Source organism: Phalacrocorax aristotelis, chromosome 5 (genome assembly GCF_949628215.1).
Source record: "Phalacrocorax aristotelis chromosome 5, bGulAri2.1, whole genome shotgun sequence".
Classification (NCBI taxonomy): Eukaryota; Metazoa; Chordata; class Aves; order Suliformes; family Phalacrocoracidae; genus Phalacrocorax; species Phalacrocorax aristotelis.
Genome location: NC_134280.1, coordinates 2911793 through 2928564, shown reverse-complemented (window position 1 = coordinate 2928564; position 16772 = coordinate 2911793). Strand labels below are relative to the sequence as shown.

The window sequence follows — 16772 nt, the reverse complement described above, 5'->3', positions numbered from 1 at the left end:
ACTTTCACGTGGATGGGATTCTTAAGCTATATTTATAATTAAGTTAGGATTATTTTTTTCACTCCACCCCTGTTTTCCCCACCCCACACTTTCAAGCCTTTGAACAGAGACTAGCTGTCTGGCGTGTCTGACATAGTTCTCCTATTTCTGGAGTCCTTCCCGTGTCAGAGATTTCTGGCAGGTTATAGAATGTTATTGAATAGTCATCGTGAGATGATCACCCCAGCAGATCTGCTGCATCCCTGCTCTTCTCTGCATCACCAGGATAAGGCAGAGAAACAAACTCACGTAGTTCCCAAACTGGAAGGTGGAACCAAAAATTGCTAGGATGAACTGTATTCCTGAGGTGTGTATGTGTGAATACAGATATATTGTTTGAATGTGCATGAAAGTGGACAGTAAGCATTTCGGCTTTCTCTTGTGTTAAGGCTGTCGAATGCCCTTGGAGTGTTACAGCTGAGGCAAGCTAGTGGAGATCCCTCTTATTTTTTCAAATTATTTATTCAGAGCAGCCATGAGAATGGGGAAAGAGATTGATACTGGCTTTGGCCCAGTTATATACCAGTGCTGATCTCCGACTAGCTGTAAATCCCAGCCCTACCTGGACTGAAGTGCATATTAGTTCATAAATATAGGTCCCTGCGATCGTCAGCTGGATGCTTTTGCCTCTATTCTGTAGGAAGCCCCTTTGGTACTTAGTTCTTCTGTAGTTAAACTGTGGATAAAGTAATTCTTTTTCCTTTTATTCAATGTGTGTCAGCACTGGTTGATTAAAGCCTAGCTATTTCTGTTCTTTAAGGAACAGAAGTAACTACACTAAATTGTATACTAGATTTTGAAATAGTCTGATGTTGTTTTAAGGTTTGACTGGGGGTTTCAACAAACTTGCTTCCTTCAAGATTATTAAGTGTAAAATTGAATTTGTATCTATAAGAATACAGCATTTATGGCTGTCAACAAATACCTCCCAGCCTCATGCATTCTTGTGAGATTAAGTATGTTTAAGGTATGCAGTTATTTTTTTTTATGATGGAAAAATGAAAAGGCTAGTGACTTGCCTTAGGTGATGGATGTTTGTAGGGGAGCGGGAAACTGGGCCCACATCTTCCGAGTCTTGGGCTGGTAATAATACGGTCATTTTTCCTTGCTTGGTATGCTACTAAAAGCTCAGTTAATTGATTTTTTGAGGGTACTTAGATATTATTCTGAATAAATTTTAAAGCTAATGATAATTCCTCACAATATTTTGTCTTTGGAATCGATTCTGGAGAGGATTGTACAACAGTTAATTAATTTTCTTGTCTCTAGTTATTGATTATTCAGGTTGCTTTGAGTAAGCTGTTCTTGGTTCAGCTTAACTGGCCCTTTACATGCCTTATCTCTTGTCTTTGGCTGGTGGAGTCTCTTACGCACAAAGTAAATTTTTTTTTTTTCTCCAAAAGGATGGTAATGTGGCTTCATTCCTAAGGGCTTAAACTATAAAAACCTTATGCATAAGCTGGTTGAGTTAACTTTTGACCCCATTTTGACTAACAGTAGCAACCATCAGCAGATGGAGAACTTTATCTTTCCACGGCACTTTATAGTGTTTACACAGTGTCAGATAAGAGCTGGAGGAATTCTGCCCTCTGTTACAGCATCACTTCACTCTGTTCAATGCAAAATTGTTTTGTAGGAATCAAAAAATACTTAGATTGCTGCAAAAGGCAAAGTATGCCTTATGTTTTTTTGTCCCAGACTCACACTTTATCCTCTGTAGAAAATTAGAATATTTTATATTCTCTTCTTGGCTAATGAGTTTCTTTTTTACCTAAAAATACTCCCACCATGCTTTTATGGTAGTTATTTGTTGTTGTGATGCAACTGGCTGCCTGTGTTTTGAGTTGTTTCAAATAGGGTAATGAGTACTTAAGCTGGATTCTTCTTTTAAGGGCTGTGTTCTAGATCTGATAGATGAGCAAAAGCCCCTGAATACCCTTCATCCTATAGGTTTTCGCTCCACCTTTGATAGGGAGAACTGAAGGATGGATGTGGAGCTGGTGCTTTGCTTGCTGTGGGTTAATTTTGTGTTTGAATTTTGTGAATTGCTTTTTTTCTTCTGCATTAGACCAGGTAGAAATGTGTCAATGGGCAACGTGAATGTATTGCCACTTCCTTGTATGTGTGATGAGAAGAGCAGCAGACAGATGACATTGATAGAAGTCAGAGACCTGCCTAGTGGAGGAAACTCGCTTAGTTCTGTCCTCAGGCCTGTGGGTTGAGATCTGCATACGTGCGCATGGGTAGGTCTGTTGCAAGGTAACTATGTCCTTGAAATCATCCGACTGTATTTCAGACCTGCAATCCACTCGTCAAGGCCATAATGAATAGTTCAAATTAAAGGTCAGGCACAGACACACTCATTTCTTGTGGTGGAATTACAGGATGAAGCGAGTGGGGTGATGCATGGCTAGACTTCAAGCTGTGCAACATCAAAGAGGTAATTCACACTGGTGTGGCAAGTGCAGGAAGTGACATATAGATAATAATTGCAAATTAGCATAGTGCTCTTAGGCATCTGAGTTGAAGCCTCTTCTTGCATCCTTTTGTATATCAGCAGATCTGACCAGATCTGCCGTCCTCCCTGCAACTGGGAGGATTTGAGGGTCATTTGTCATTTAAATATTTTCTGAAAGATTTTTTGTTGTTGTTGTATTTAACCTTTAATCTTGTTTTGCATTAAAACCCGTATCATACTTTATCTTCTTGATCTGTTGGTGGAAGGAGATTTGGGAAAAAACCCAAACCACAGCGCTGGAGAAATCTGGCTAGAGTTATCACCAAAGCTGGGTGCAACTTCTTGTTCTTCCTGGCTTGCAGGAATTCTGTGGCAGAGGAAATAGGTCTCTATATTCTCTCAGTATAATATGTATTATTCTGCTGCAGACTAGGGCAGCACTTGAATCCTGCTGGACAACTGTGTGCGCCGGCAGGCTGACAACATTGCTAGCTGCGTGTTGGTGCTGCTCTGTCACCTTAAAAACTCTTGGGGAATCAAACCCTCAGAACTTTAACAAAGAAGGCTAGACTTAAGCATACTTAAGGTAAATATTTATTGGCTGAAGGAATATGTGTGGGCACTATCATAAGTAGATAGATAACATAATAATTATCCAAGTTGGTACGCTCCTTGTTTCTTTAATTTATAGACTCTAATCAGTTGCTATGGTCAAATGGTCTATTTAATTTTTATTAAGATTACATAGCTAAGTTATGGATTTATACCGGTAGTACAGGCAAATGCCATGTAGTGTTGTATATTCAGTTACCTTTTGATACTTAAGTAGCATGTATAGCTGCAGGTATCAGTATAACTATTTTAAAAGATGAAATTCTATTCCATCAGAGACGGAGGTAGGGACCAGATGCACATTATGATTGAGCAATCAGGCAATGATTGCTCAATTGTCTGTTCATCAGGCAATGATGGTCGTTAGAGACATTTCCCTTTTGTTCTAAGCTGGGTTCCCTTCTGCTGCTTCGTCCACTTCTTGGTAAATATTGCAATGTTTCTCTGGTAATGTATAAAGATACTTCTTGAAAACACTGAGAAGGTTTTGCTGGTGCGGCGTCCTATTATACTAGTAATGAAATGATTAAAGCATCAGCTGAGAACTGTTCGGGAACGATGTCTCTTTTTTTCTTTTCCCTGCTGCTGGGTTTCAATCACTGAAGCCCATTCATGGCAGATAAGCACAGAATTGCAGCAAGGAAGTTGTCTTATTTCAAAAGACTGTTGAATTTCTTTTTTTTTTTCTGCAGTAAAGTTTATTGCTTCCTATATATTTGCCTGGTATTGTGGAATGGATAGCTTTTCACCTGCTGGGTAATTTAGTTCTGCAGAATCCTTCAGCTTACACTTGAAGCTCTGATTCAGCTCACTTTCTACATTGTCCGCCAAATAACTTGTCCTGGCCCTTCTGTCCATATTTTTATTTAATTGCCTTGTAAGTTTTATTGATGCAGCCCATCCTGTGTTTCTTTTCCCTGTTTTCCCTCCTTCTGTCACCACACAGTGAAGACTTTTTGCTAACCTCTAGTTCTCAGTGCAGAGGCGGGCTGACCCTGGCTGGATGCCGGGTGCCCACCAAAGCCGCTCCATCACCCCCTCCTCAGCTGGGCAGGGGAGAGAAAATACAATGAAAGGTTCATGGGCTGAGATAAGGACAGGGAGGGATCACTCATCATTTATTGTCATGGGCAAAACAGACTCGACTTGGGGAAATTAACTTAATTTATTAACAACCAAATCAGAGTAAGGTAATGAGAAATAAAACCAAGTCTTAAAATACCTTCCCCTACCCCTCCCTTCTTCCCAGGCTCAACTTCACTCCTGATTTCTCTCCCTCCTCACCCCGAGTGGTGCAGGGGGACAGGGAATGGGGTTTGGGGTCAGTTTATCACACGCTGTCTCTGCTGCTCCTTCCTCCTCAGGGGGAGGACTCCTCACACTCCTCCCCTGCTCCAGCATGGGGTCCCTCCCACAGGAGACAGTCCTCCATGAACTTCTCCAACATGGGTCCTTCCCACAGGCTGCAATTATTCATGAGCTGCTCCAGCGTGGGTCCCTTCCTTGGGGTTCAGTCCTTCAGGAACAGACTGATCCAGCATGGGCCCCTCTCTCCAGGGGTTCACAGGTCTTGCCAGGAGCCTGCTCCATCATGGGCTTCCCATGGGGTCACAGCCTCCTTTGGGCATCCACCTGCTCCACTGTGGACCTCCAGGGGCTGCAAGGGGACAGTCTGCCTCTCACCGTGGTCTTCACCATGGGCTGCAGGCAAATCACTGCTCTGGCACCTGGAGCACCTCCTCCCCCTCCTTCTTCACTGACCTTGGTGTCTGCAGGGTTGTTCCTTTCACGTATTCTCACTCCTCTCTCCAACCGCAGATGTGCAGGGTTTTTTTTCCCTTCCTAAATGTGTTATCCCAGAGGTGCTACCACCATCACAGATGGGCTCGGCCTTAGGTGGGTCCATCTCGGCCCCAGCTGGCATTGGCTCTGGTGGCTTCCGGCAGCTTCTCACAGAAGCCACCCCTTTAGCCCCCCTACTACCAAAACCTTGCCATGCAAACCCAATACAAGTCTGAAAGGACGGGGTTTTTTAATCTTTCCATGTCTGGGGGATCTAGTACTGTAGCTCAGACTTAAAATTTTGCTCCAGGCTGACACTTGGAATTGAAGATCTGAGTTTGAAAATGTTTCATTTATGTTCTTATTTTGTTTATACACAATTGTAAATCCTTGAGGTAGATAATTAATTTTCTGTTTGTGTCAACTTCTGCATAATCCATGCATCACACTAGAAGTGTTAGAATGAAAGTAATAAACTACAGGTTACCCTCTGAAACTACTCGTCTGTTGATGTTCACAGAATGTGTTTTGAGGAATTGCTTGATGTGCAAGTAGGACTTATTCTCAACTGGCAATTTCTGAAAGTCATTTAACCTCTAAAAAGGTAGATTTCTAACCTATGGATAATGGGTATCTCTTCCCCCCACCCTGTAATATGTACCCATGCTTTGTTTAGTGGTTGCTTTTCACTTGATTTTAGAATATATACCATGAAACAAAAAATGTGTAGAGGACAGTAAAGATCAACAAAGATCTTCAACTTCTATGAAAAAGGTTTAAAAATTTCGGCTTAGAAAAAGAGGCAACTGAATCAGGGATGTGGCAGACAACAATTAAATCACGGCAAGTGTGTGGAAGGGAAGTCGAGAACGGTCGGTCATTCATGGTTTGTCACAGTGCAAGGACGAGATGCCATAAAATGAAACAGGCAGCTGGTTTGAAACAAAGAGAAGGAAGCACTTTTTCAAAAGGTACATGTTGGTACTTCACAATTTATTGCCAGAGGGTGTTGTGATTACCAAAACTCTCGGTGGGTTCAAAAACTGATGGTAATAACCCATGGACAGTTCAATTATCCAAGGACCACGGACAGGCAGTTAAATACCAAGATATGTATACCGTTTCTACCCCAGGAAGTCCCTGAATTGCAGGCTGTCAGGAAGGGGGGTGAATATCTACAGCAGAAATTATCCCTGTAAGCTGAGATGTTCACGTATTCTTTCCTGAAACGCCTCGTTGCTGGGCAGGTTTGGAGAAAAGAGAGCTTTGTAACTCCCACTTCGTAACACAGTTCAGAGCCATCTCCCAAACAAACAACATTTCCTTCTTTACGGAAAAGAAGCCTAACAGAAAAAACTTTTAAAAATGTATTATTTAACACGAGAAAATCAAAAGAAAAATCTCCTGCTCTCAGGGAGAGTATTGAAAGACGTGTTGAAATACTTATGTATTGTCAGTCCAAAGAGACAATAATGAAATCAACTGAAATCCTACAAATCCTCCAAAATGAAACGACCTAACATCTGTGTTTCCTCATACTTTTCCTTTTTGCCCTTTTCATGTGATGTTTGCAAGCTCTGAGGGAAATCTGTATAGCCTGCTGAAAGAATGGAGACCTGAAGAGACTACTACTACTAATAAAGGTATGTGGTAGTTTTTGTTAGGAGACTTCAGTGTTTTTCTTATTAGTGTTTATTTTCTTATTAGTGTTTGCTAGTGTTTGGGGGGTTTTGTTTTGACGGTTTTTTTCCGTACAGGTGATTTTTTTTTCCTTGTGTCTCTTTCCAGTTTATCCTGCAGCTGATTTGATAATGACCTATCTGCCTAAAATACACCCAAGGTTACACAAAGGATTTCTGCAAGGTTCTGAGTAACCCTTTGCAAAAGCACGTGGTGCCTTTGATTGCAAAGAGTTAGAAAGTGAGCTCCCGTACACAAAAGGAATAAGATTTCTTCTTTCCCCCAGTGAATTGCTTTCTGTTTAGAGGGGAACAGTAGTAAGGCAAGTTTTCATCTGTGTTCATTTATATGGATAGCTTACTCAAATGGCATCCGATAGTTCTTGGAACTGGCCTATGGAGTATGAAAAGCACAATAAAGAGAAACTGCTACAATAAACTATTTATTCACCCTTCATGTTGAGTTGTGCACCTGCTTTGAAATGCAGTGTGCAGATATTGCATGGTTTGCACATAGTATTTTCTATGTGTTTGTCATGGTTTAACCCCAGCTGGCAACTCAGCCCCACACAGCCACTTGCTCACTCCCCCGCGGTGGGATGAGGGAGAGAATCAGAAGAGTACAAGTGAGAAAACTCTTGGGTTGAGGTAAAGACAGTTTAATGGGTAACGCAGGAACCGCGCACACAAGCAAAGCAAACCAAGGAATTCCTTCACTCCTTCCCACGGGCAGGCGGGTGCTCAGCCATCCCCAGGACAGCAGGGCTCCATCACGCCTAATGGTGACTTGGGGAGACAAACACCATCACCCTGTCACTCTGAATGTGTGTCATCTCCGCCTTCCCCCCCCTTCCTTGTTCTTCCCCCAGGTCTATGTGCTGAGCACGATCTCATACGGTGTGGGACATCCCTGGGGTCAGTTGGGGTCACTGTCCTGGCCATGTCCCCTCCCAACCCCTTGTGCCCCCCAGCCCCTCACTGGTGGGGTGGGGTGAGGGGCAGAAAAGGCCTTGGCTCAGAGCAAGCCCTGCTCAGCAGGAACTGAAACATCCCGGGGTTATCAGTGCTGTTTCCAGCACAAATCCAAAACACAGCCCCATACCAGCTACTGTGGAGAAAATTAACTCCATCCCAGCCAAAAGCAGCACAGTATTCTAGCTGGTAAACTTCACCAATAGTCAAAGTTAGTTTGCTGCAAACAGATGCAGCATTGGGTGTCTGCTGCTCTCTGAAAGGGAGAGTTATCAGGCTGTGTGGAAATATATGGGAGGATCTGAAATCTGAAAAAAAAAAAGAGCATTTGGCTCTTGGGTTTGAGCTTAGTCCAATCACAGCAGTTCACAAACCTTTGAAGAGATTTGCTGCAAAACAACTGATGATATTTCGGATGCAGAAATTGGCATTCACTTCTAAAATACAATACTTACTTTTATGTTTTTACTCAAGGTTGCCTTACCTGCCAGGGATCTCTTGTTTTCAGTGAAGTGAGTTTTTTTTTTTTTTGTACTTGTGGTGCTTTTGTTTAGCGTTACTCCTGATTTGTGAACAGGAAATGAAGGAAACACAAAATTTGCCAACTTGAGTTGGTCCAATTAAATCCCGCGCATTGCAGGCAATACGTGTAGTAAATAAATCTCCCCACCGAGAGGCATTCTTAGTGTTGCTTGTTACCCGCTACCAGTTTATTTAAGAATGTGTCATTGTCTTATGGGCAGGTAACAGCAGAGGTAGAGTGTGCACTTTGTCTCTTTCTATTGCTCTTCTAATTGAATGAAAACTATCTTTTAGTTCAGATTATAAATTACTTTCCATGTTTTGATTTATTATTCTATCAACTTGACTGAAAGGAGTGAGGCATGAGGCTTTATCAGGCTTTGAGAATACAAGTCAGTCTCCCCTCAGCCGGAAGACCCAGAAAGTAAAGATGATTTCTTCTCAGAGAGGACTTCAGAGGCATGAAGGTGGGAAGGACATATCCAAAGGGTAAATAGCCTTGCTGTCCTTGGAGAGTATCAGAAGAGCTAGGATGTACCGAATAGAAGCAGTTCTGTGACTTCAATTATAAAACTCTTAGGTACCTCCTCCAGCAAGTGAGAAAATTTCACTGCCTTGATAGCATCACACTAAAGAGATAAGGGGGGAAAAAAAACCCAAACAGCTGAGAAAAAGTGTGTATTGGGGAAGGGAACGTTTGTTCTAGACAAAACCAAGATGCTTGGTTGCTTTCTTTAGAACAAAGACCATGACTCACACCCACAGTGACAGTATCTTTTGCAGTGTGAAGAGGTGAGAAGAGGTACCCCTGTCCCTTTGGTGGTAATAAAATGGGTGTCAAGATTGGATTTTTTTGTGCAATAGACTTTTACCCGTTTCCTTCCAATATTCAATATACTATTAAGTTGAGGATGGGACCATTCCAAATAGTTAAGATTTGTAAGATGATCAGTGTTGTAATTTGATTACTGCAGCAACTTCCAGGGAGGGAGGTGGGAGCTAAAGCTGCAAGAAGTGAAGGGACTACCTTGATGCTGTTCCAGCACAAACAGCTGGTGCTGGAAATGGTTGGCTCCCTGTCTCCTGCACTGCTTCGATTCAAGCTTTTTTTTAAGAAAAAGATAGTGACACTTTAGTGAAAAAATATTATTTAAACAATGTTATGAAATGCTATATGTCTGTCCTGGACAATGATGAAAAGACCAGAAATGATGGATGTTTGTTTTTTTTTCCTGAATCCTGGGAATGTTCCCTTCGCTACTCTAATATTCAAGACTCAGCCTCCAGCAAATGAAACAGGTAACTGCAAGATGATGGAAGCATGATTTCCTTTCAGCTGCTATACATAGTGATGTGATTCCAGTTCTAGAGCATGGATGTTTATGGTGAAGGGGGAGGAGAGAAACTGTATGCAATTATTTTCAAATAATTTTAATTTAATATTGTACTTAATTATTAATGCTTAATATCAAGTTGTTTCTATAGACATGGTAGCCGTGTGCTTCTGCTCCAGAAGTTTGAGCCTTAGAGGAAGAAAACAGTGCTGCGTTTGGGTTTTATGGTTGAAGATATGGCATACATGTCGACACAGCTTTTGTGAACTTGTGAAAGGGAGCTTTTTATGTTTGTATTGTTCCCCCACCCTTGAAATGACGGCAAATCACTTTTCTCTCACAATGCAACAGAAGGCAGACTGGGGCTGTTCAAATAACAAATTGTGCCAAATGCTGCTTGTGGGTAATAGTTCTCAGCTAGTAAAAATTGAGATTTGCTTTTTGCTCTTTTCAACTCTCTGGATTAGAGTGTGGACTGGAAGTAAATGCCATCTTACGCTAGGTCAGATTGGGTGGGTCAGCAATTTACTAAGTCTAGTTCATTTAAAGCATTTCAAAACAAACAAATTACTCTTAAGCCTTTTTGTGTTTGTAAGTGTAAGGAATAGAAACAGACGTTGTTAGTACACTTAGAAAAATAAAAGCCTTTTTCTCCTTACCCGCTTTCATCTCTTGCTTTTTAAGTTCATCTACCTCTGGACACATCTTCCAAGTAAATCTTTTCTTAAGAAGCAAATGCTGTAAAATATGCGTGTAGATATATTCTGTCATGTATATTAAGATTTTCCTAAAAGACTTCATCAAAAGCACTCTCATCAGTGCTAGCTTCTCAGCTCACCCTTTGGTGGCAAATAATAGGAGTGAAAAGTTCATCTACCAAGGGGTTGTGGAAACCAGAGTACTGCAAACAGAGAACCTTGGCTTGGAAATGGGATTTTCATCATGTCTTCTCCATTGGTGGTTGTATCTCAAGTAGAAAAAGTCTTCATCTGTAATTTAGGAAGATTATTTGAAGTATCCATTGCTTCAGAGTGGAGTAGCCTGAGATTTCAGAGAGAAAACTAGGGAAAAACGCACAATTTGAGTTCATCTACTGAGAACTATATCTGCAAGGCTGTTTGCTCGAGATGTTATGTCAGCTTGTGTAGGGCAAGGTGAAATAATGGGAATTATTCAGATACTTGATCAGTTTTCAGTGACTGAAGGTATGTGCCTTAGAAATGTGGAGGAGTGATGTGGAAGAGGGGGATTTTGCGCACAAAACATCTTCAGAAGTGTAGTCGGTGACGCTATGATTAGTTTTCTGCTCAAAACTAGTTGTGTTACACTGCTAGTAGTGTTACATGTGATGTATGACACCGAGCACAGTGCAGGTCTGTAGGCAATGGGATTTCAAGGAAGGTAGTTTTTACGTCAATTGGACAGTTACATCAATAGTAGATGTTGTATGGACTGGACAGTCATCAGAATGTCACTCTTTCCCTGTCTCCAGCACATTTGCAATGCAAATCAGTCCTTTTAATAAATGTAAACATCATGTAGGCCATGAAAATACAACCTACAAAAGATTTCTGCTTTGAAAGTTATATTTTCAATAAGGAGTTTAATTTAGATTAAGGGACTTACTAACTCTTGATGTGAGTTCAGGTGCTTCTGAACAAAAGCTTCTTCTCAATGAGTTCAGTATGAAGGCAGACGGTTTGTTCTTAACAACTGATGTTTAGACTTAATTCATTCAATAGCAGGAGTTTGTTGCAGTTCCCTGGACATAGTATAGCAGAACTGGGAACTGCTGGCATCTATCTAGAAGCATGTGCAGTCATTCCTGGTGCATTCAAGGAGATGATATTGTTTATGATTTCAGGGATTGCGTAGTAACCAAAAGCTGGTATAAACGTATCAGGCGAAGATAGTATAGCTATCTATAGCTATTATATTATAATAAATATAGTATTATATATGTATAACATAGTATATCTATTGCTATTGTAAGTATATAGATAGTATATAAACAAAGGCAAAGATAGTATCAGACAAGTACTGGTACTGTACATTTCACACATTAAACCCTGCCAATGTAAGCCAGTGGCTGACTTTGTGTGTGGTTTTTTTCAATTGCAGTGCAGATTAGTTTGTGCTACTGTCTTGAACTGGCATAAACTGGTGGTGGACGGGCATTGCTGACCATTTTCTTATTACTGGGAAAGTGAAGGCAAAATAGTCCTTCTAGTGTTGTGTTATTGTAGAAAACGTAGTATCTGTGCTTTAAGTGAAGCAAGGACATTTTGCCATGAGACCTTGGACCCTGGCACTTGGTACAATAAAACTAGACAAAGTTACTTTACCATTTTGTATTCTTTCAGTTCAAAATTCGAGTTTGTATTGGCACATACGCTATACTGAGCCCTCTGTGATTTGGGAAAAGCTTGCAACTAAGACTGGAGGAGAGGACAGGCACCACCCACTTTTTTTGCACCTTTCCCTTTCCAAACAGCTCAGGGGGGGAAAAAATCACCCAAGGTGGTGAGATAATGACCAAGAGTAACGAAGTGAAGGATAATGTCAGTGAATTCACTCCAGACATCAGCGGTGGGTAAAAGAGCATGCTTTTCAGGTTTATGAACTCGGCTGGTGCGTAGCTGAAGACTTAGTTTTAAAATACAACTGAACGCGAAGCTTCTGAAAAATGTTCTTTGTGATGCCTTTGTGATGTCATATCTTCTACTTTGTCTGATCCCAGAGGGCCATTCTAGGTTCAAATAGATTTTGGTAAATCTAAGATTTGAATTAGGACTGCATGCAAGCACTCCTTTCTCCTAACAAATCTTTATTTGACATTTTAATTTGAACAGGAATGTAGTATTTATTTCTCAAGTGGAAATCATGTAGGTTCTCATTTCTGTTGCCTAGAATGTCTTTTATTGTTGGGAGTGGTATATGTAACTTTATGGCATATGTAACTGTGTATATTGGGCATAGTTTGTGTTAGAAATAGAATCACAGAATCCCAGGTTGGAAGGGACCTCAGGGATCATCTAGCCCAACCTTTCTGGGAGGAGCACGGTCTAGGCAAGATGGCCCAGCTCCCTGTCCAGATGACTCTTGAAGGTGCCCAACGTGGCCAAATCAACTCCTTCCCTGGGGAGATTATTCCAATGGTGACTGTCCTCACTGTGAAAAATTTCCCTCTGGTGTCCAATCGGAATCTCCCCAAGAGCAACTTGTGTCCATCCCCCTTGTCCTCTCCATGGGACTCCATGTAAAAAGGGAGTCTCCATCATCTTTGTAGCTACCCCTTAAGTACTGGTACATGCTGATGAGATCCCCTCTGAGCCTCCTTTTCTCAAGGCTGAATAGAAATAGGATTTAGGGTGTTAGAAATAGGATTTCTAACATAAACTCAAGCAGGGGGGTTGGATGAGGTGATCTCCAGAGGTCCCTTCCAACCCCTACCATTCTGTGAGTCTGTAATTTCACTTGGAAAAACAGGCATTAAAACCAAAGCATATTCCTGAGGCTGAATTTAACTGGCTGAAGACCTGCATTTTCCATTTAATAATAATTAGTGGATATTATATAAAAATACACAGATATCTCTTGATTTAATTGGAGCCATGTTGTTGTTTTCCCTCCTCTCTTGTGTTCTAAAATAGGTCTTGAAGAACTTCATGCTAGTGCGACATGCAGTGTATTACCTTGTCTTGCTGAATATGAGTAACTTTAGCTTGGCAGGAACAAAGAAGTCTTTTAAATATTGGCTGTGGCCTGGAGCTAAACTTGTAGAAGGATACTGGAAGTCAGAATTTGTCTTCTACTTTCAGCTGGCCAGGTGTTCACTGGGGCCTCTGGCTAACGTAAACTGGGGTCCCAGTAGCCTGTGTACAGAGAGGTAGGTCTGCTTAACTGCTATCCCACCATTGTAGTGAGGCCTAACTGGTTAATAATGGTCTGATCCACTGGTGCATTTAACAAAATATTCTGTAAAATTAATATCATTAAACTCATCCTTATGGAAGTGCTCTGATGAGCTCAAGGAATGAAAAAACACTGCTTATTCCTGTAATCACTTTTCTCTAGAGTAATATTAAGTTCCTATTTCCAGTCATGCACAGATGGGTGAGAGAGAGATGTAAAACCGTTGTGTATGTGATATATAAAAGCTGTGACAAGCTGAAGTGTAAAACTTTTGGTCATCCATAGCTTTGACAAAGTGCAGTTCTTTGAGGAAATTTTATACTTGCAGAAAGGAATGGGAATTTATCTCTCATTAATGGATTTTTTAGACAGAATAAATTATTCTCCGAAGACGATCAGGGATTCTGACTTTCAAAGTAAATGTCAGTGCTCAAGACTAGTTTTTGCTGAGCAGTTTTGGCTATTAAAGGAGTGAGATATAACATCATGTAATGCAATTTTCATTCCACGGATCTTCTCTTTTTATCCTTGCAAGTACTTCACTTCAATGGTACTGCTCAGATCTATCACATTAATCATACATTAACTTTTTCAAAATCTTTGCAGTTGTATGTATCGTGTAGTCAGACACCTCCATGTCTCGCAATCGGTTTGCATCACACTTCCCATGCCAGCATTATACCCCAAGCTAAATGATGCTGTCATTACCAGGTCTGTATGTGTTTTACTTTTATAAGATCTTAGATAAAGAACTCTATAATTTCTTGTAATTAAGACCAAATTTAATTCCAGGCATGGTTAAGTGTGCTGTGGGTGAAGATAAAGAAATGTGTTGTGTTTAAAAATAATGTTGATAACTTGAATTTTATTCTGTTGATGTTACTAGTTGCAGACATCTGTCAGTGTAATGTAAAATCTGTTTCCTGTGTTACTCTGTACTAATGATAACATGCTGCAAGGAAAGAAATCAGAAAATAGACGCTTCAGGTCAGTAGGTAAGAAGAGGTAGAACTTGTATAACAAATAGTTTTAATTTGCAGATCTGTAATAGTGTTTTGGTTTTTTTCAACCCTTCAAAATATTTCCTTTCCCCCTCCTTTTTATTTTACATGTGCTCCGCCTATTTCCCAAAGAAAATGAAGGCTTTCTATTATTTGTTCCATCCACTTATGCACTCCCTGAGTTTTGAAGTGGGGTAAATGGTAGCTTACAGATCAAATTAAATGGTCTCCAGAGGAAAACATGAGAACGGCAGTATTTGTCTAAGAAATGGAAAAGAGCTATTTTTGTCCTTTTAGATAAGTTGGAAGTGTCATTTTTGGCCTTTGTCATTTGTTGCAGGGAGCACCTGATGATGTCAGGTGTTGGGTTTAACTTTTTAGCCCTTAACATACATACCTTTCTGCCTATGTATTTCTAACTCTTATGTCCTGAAGTGGTATTTAACAAGCTTAACATAAGCATTTGCAATTACCTAATAGCACCTGAAAATTGCTTACTAAATGACAGGAGGAAGTTTCATTTGCATTCCATATCTGATGTTAAATCTGCTAATCCTCCACAGAGTCTGCCAGGAAAAACAATGTTGACAGACTTGAATTTTATTAAAATCAGAAATCAAGCACACTGCTTCCTACTCTTCTATAACACACTGCAAGATAAACCTTAAAACCTTCTGGAATATATTACTTATTTCAGCCATTGTATTCCTCATTGTTTTCTTGAAAGGTGCTTTAGTAACAAGTTCTTTACAGAACATACGTTCTTACGGAACGTAGCAGAGTGTACGTTAACAGCCCTTCCCTCTCGGGTCTTCTTCCCTCACCCCAGGAAAGCTATGCCTCCCTGTTTGCTCTTGTTTATATAAGTTAATCATCTGTATAGTGACAGTTTTTTCCTTCATTAATGAGAGTGCCTAATTGGGCATAATGAAATGTTTGCTCATGCTACGAGATAATATTATATGAAAGAGCAACAGAGGTAGGAGGCTATGAAGAAAATAAGCATTTTAAAGATTTTTAGATAAGATATGAAAGCCTTTTTTTGCCAATATTTTCCTATTTTATTTGAGAAAGACTTCTGGTGCAGCTGTGTAACTAAGACTATCTCAGACGACATCCATTATTTATTGGCCTGGTTAGCAAACAAGTATACCTCTGACTACAGCAAACTGTGAGGTCAATTTACTGTGCTTTACACCAGCTGAAGAGTAGCTTTTTTGTATTTATATTCTCTAAAACTTCCCATTTGGCATGAGCTTCTCTGGGGAGAGCAATAGGAACTTGGAGGAGGGGAGCAGGAGAGAGCTTGAATTTGTAGAAAGCTGGCACAAGTGTAATTGTGCTTTTTATTTGCTATCCAGGTGCACCAGATCAAGTTACAGAACAGACTCCCCATAAAGGCAAATTTTTCTCAACCTAGCAGAAACTGCAGAAAATATATGTTAAGGAGATCAAATTTGCAACTGTTAGCTTTGAAATGATTCAATACCCTATCTTCCTACAGAGTAAACCTGAAGGAGTTAAATGCTGTTGAGCTGCCTGAAATCCACTGAAATTTGCTACTTGATTAAAACTGGCTTGCCAATTCAAAAGGAACTTGCTTGTGATATTCACAGGGCATAAACAGAGGTATTTTGCAGGGGATCTGTGTAGAAGGATGTTGGCATTAGAGGCAAAATAAAAAAACCAGATTCTTCTCATACTCTTACCAAAACCACTGGGGCAGCCTGTGTGCATTAAGGGCCTGGTACTGGATCCCTGATGGTCCTGGGGCACAAGGGCAAGGATCAGGATCAGGAAAGTGTGGCTCTGAAAATTGGTACCTGCTTGTACTTGAGTTACTGTCTTTTTAACTCCACGCATTGGTATCAGTTTCTGTACTTTTTAAAAATTATTTTATTAAAATTAAACATGTAGCAGCTCTGATTTTGACCTAGTGCTTACTCTGCATGTAAAGACACTTCATGGTGTCCTAGCAAAGGATACAGAGATTGAGATGGTACCAAGAGATCACTGTGTCACTCCCTCCCAGGGCTTGGGGACCAGCTTCTTCTGGCACAGTAGCTTCAGAACAGGCTTGGCTTGGTGCAGCGTTATGGGCTGTGCCATCCCCTTGCCTCTGTCTTCCTCTGAGGGGACAGGCTGAGCAGGGGGAGGTAGGGAAACGTGGCTCAGCATGGTAAAATTTCACCTTGCTGTTAAAGTAGCTTTAATCTCTTTCTGCAGAGTAGTGGGATAGACGGGATGAACGCAAGAATGAGGGGGATGTACTGAGTCAGACCAAACATCTCATCATTCTCTGGACTCCAGTAACGGATGACCAGAGATACCTATGGGAAAGAACAGGAAAGGACAGTCTGTAGATAGAGTGACAGGACGGTTGTGTCGTCTGCATCAGGAAAAGGAGGCATTTCCAAAGACCTGGCTAATTCAGGTGTGTGTAATTGTGTTTCATGTT

At 40.8% G+C, this 16772-nt stretch overlaps 2 protein-coding genes across 7 annotated transcripts in view; one reads left to right on the top strand and one right to left on the bottom strand.

Annotated features, from left to right (window-relative positions):
• Positions 1-16772, bottom strand: part of ORC4 (origin recognition complex subunit 4) — a 446994-nt gene that overhangs the window by 379353 nt on the left and 50869 nt on the right. The gene's annotated exons all lie outside the window — the stretch shown is intronic.
• The window catches only part of LYPD6B (LY6/PLAUR domain containing 6B), a 58058-nt gene that overhangs the window by 31776 nt on the left and 9510 nt on the right, over positions 1-16772 (top strand). For 3 of the 6 annotated variants that reach the window (XM_075092753.1, XM_075092752.1, XM_075092749.1), the window contains one exon: positions 6467-6534. The exons of 2 other annotated variants lie outside the window; for them this stretch is intronic. The gene's annotated coding sequence lies outside the window, so the exon portion shown is untranslated. Of the gene's footprint in view, positions 1-2097; positions 2283-6466; positions 6535-16772 lie in introns of those variants that run through there. One more of the 6 variants, XM_075092754.1, reaches the window with a different exon arrangement.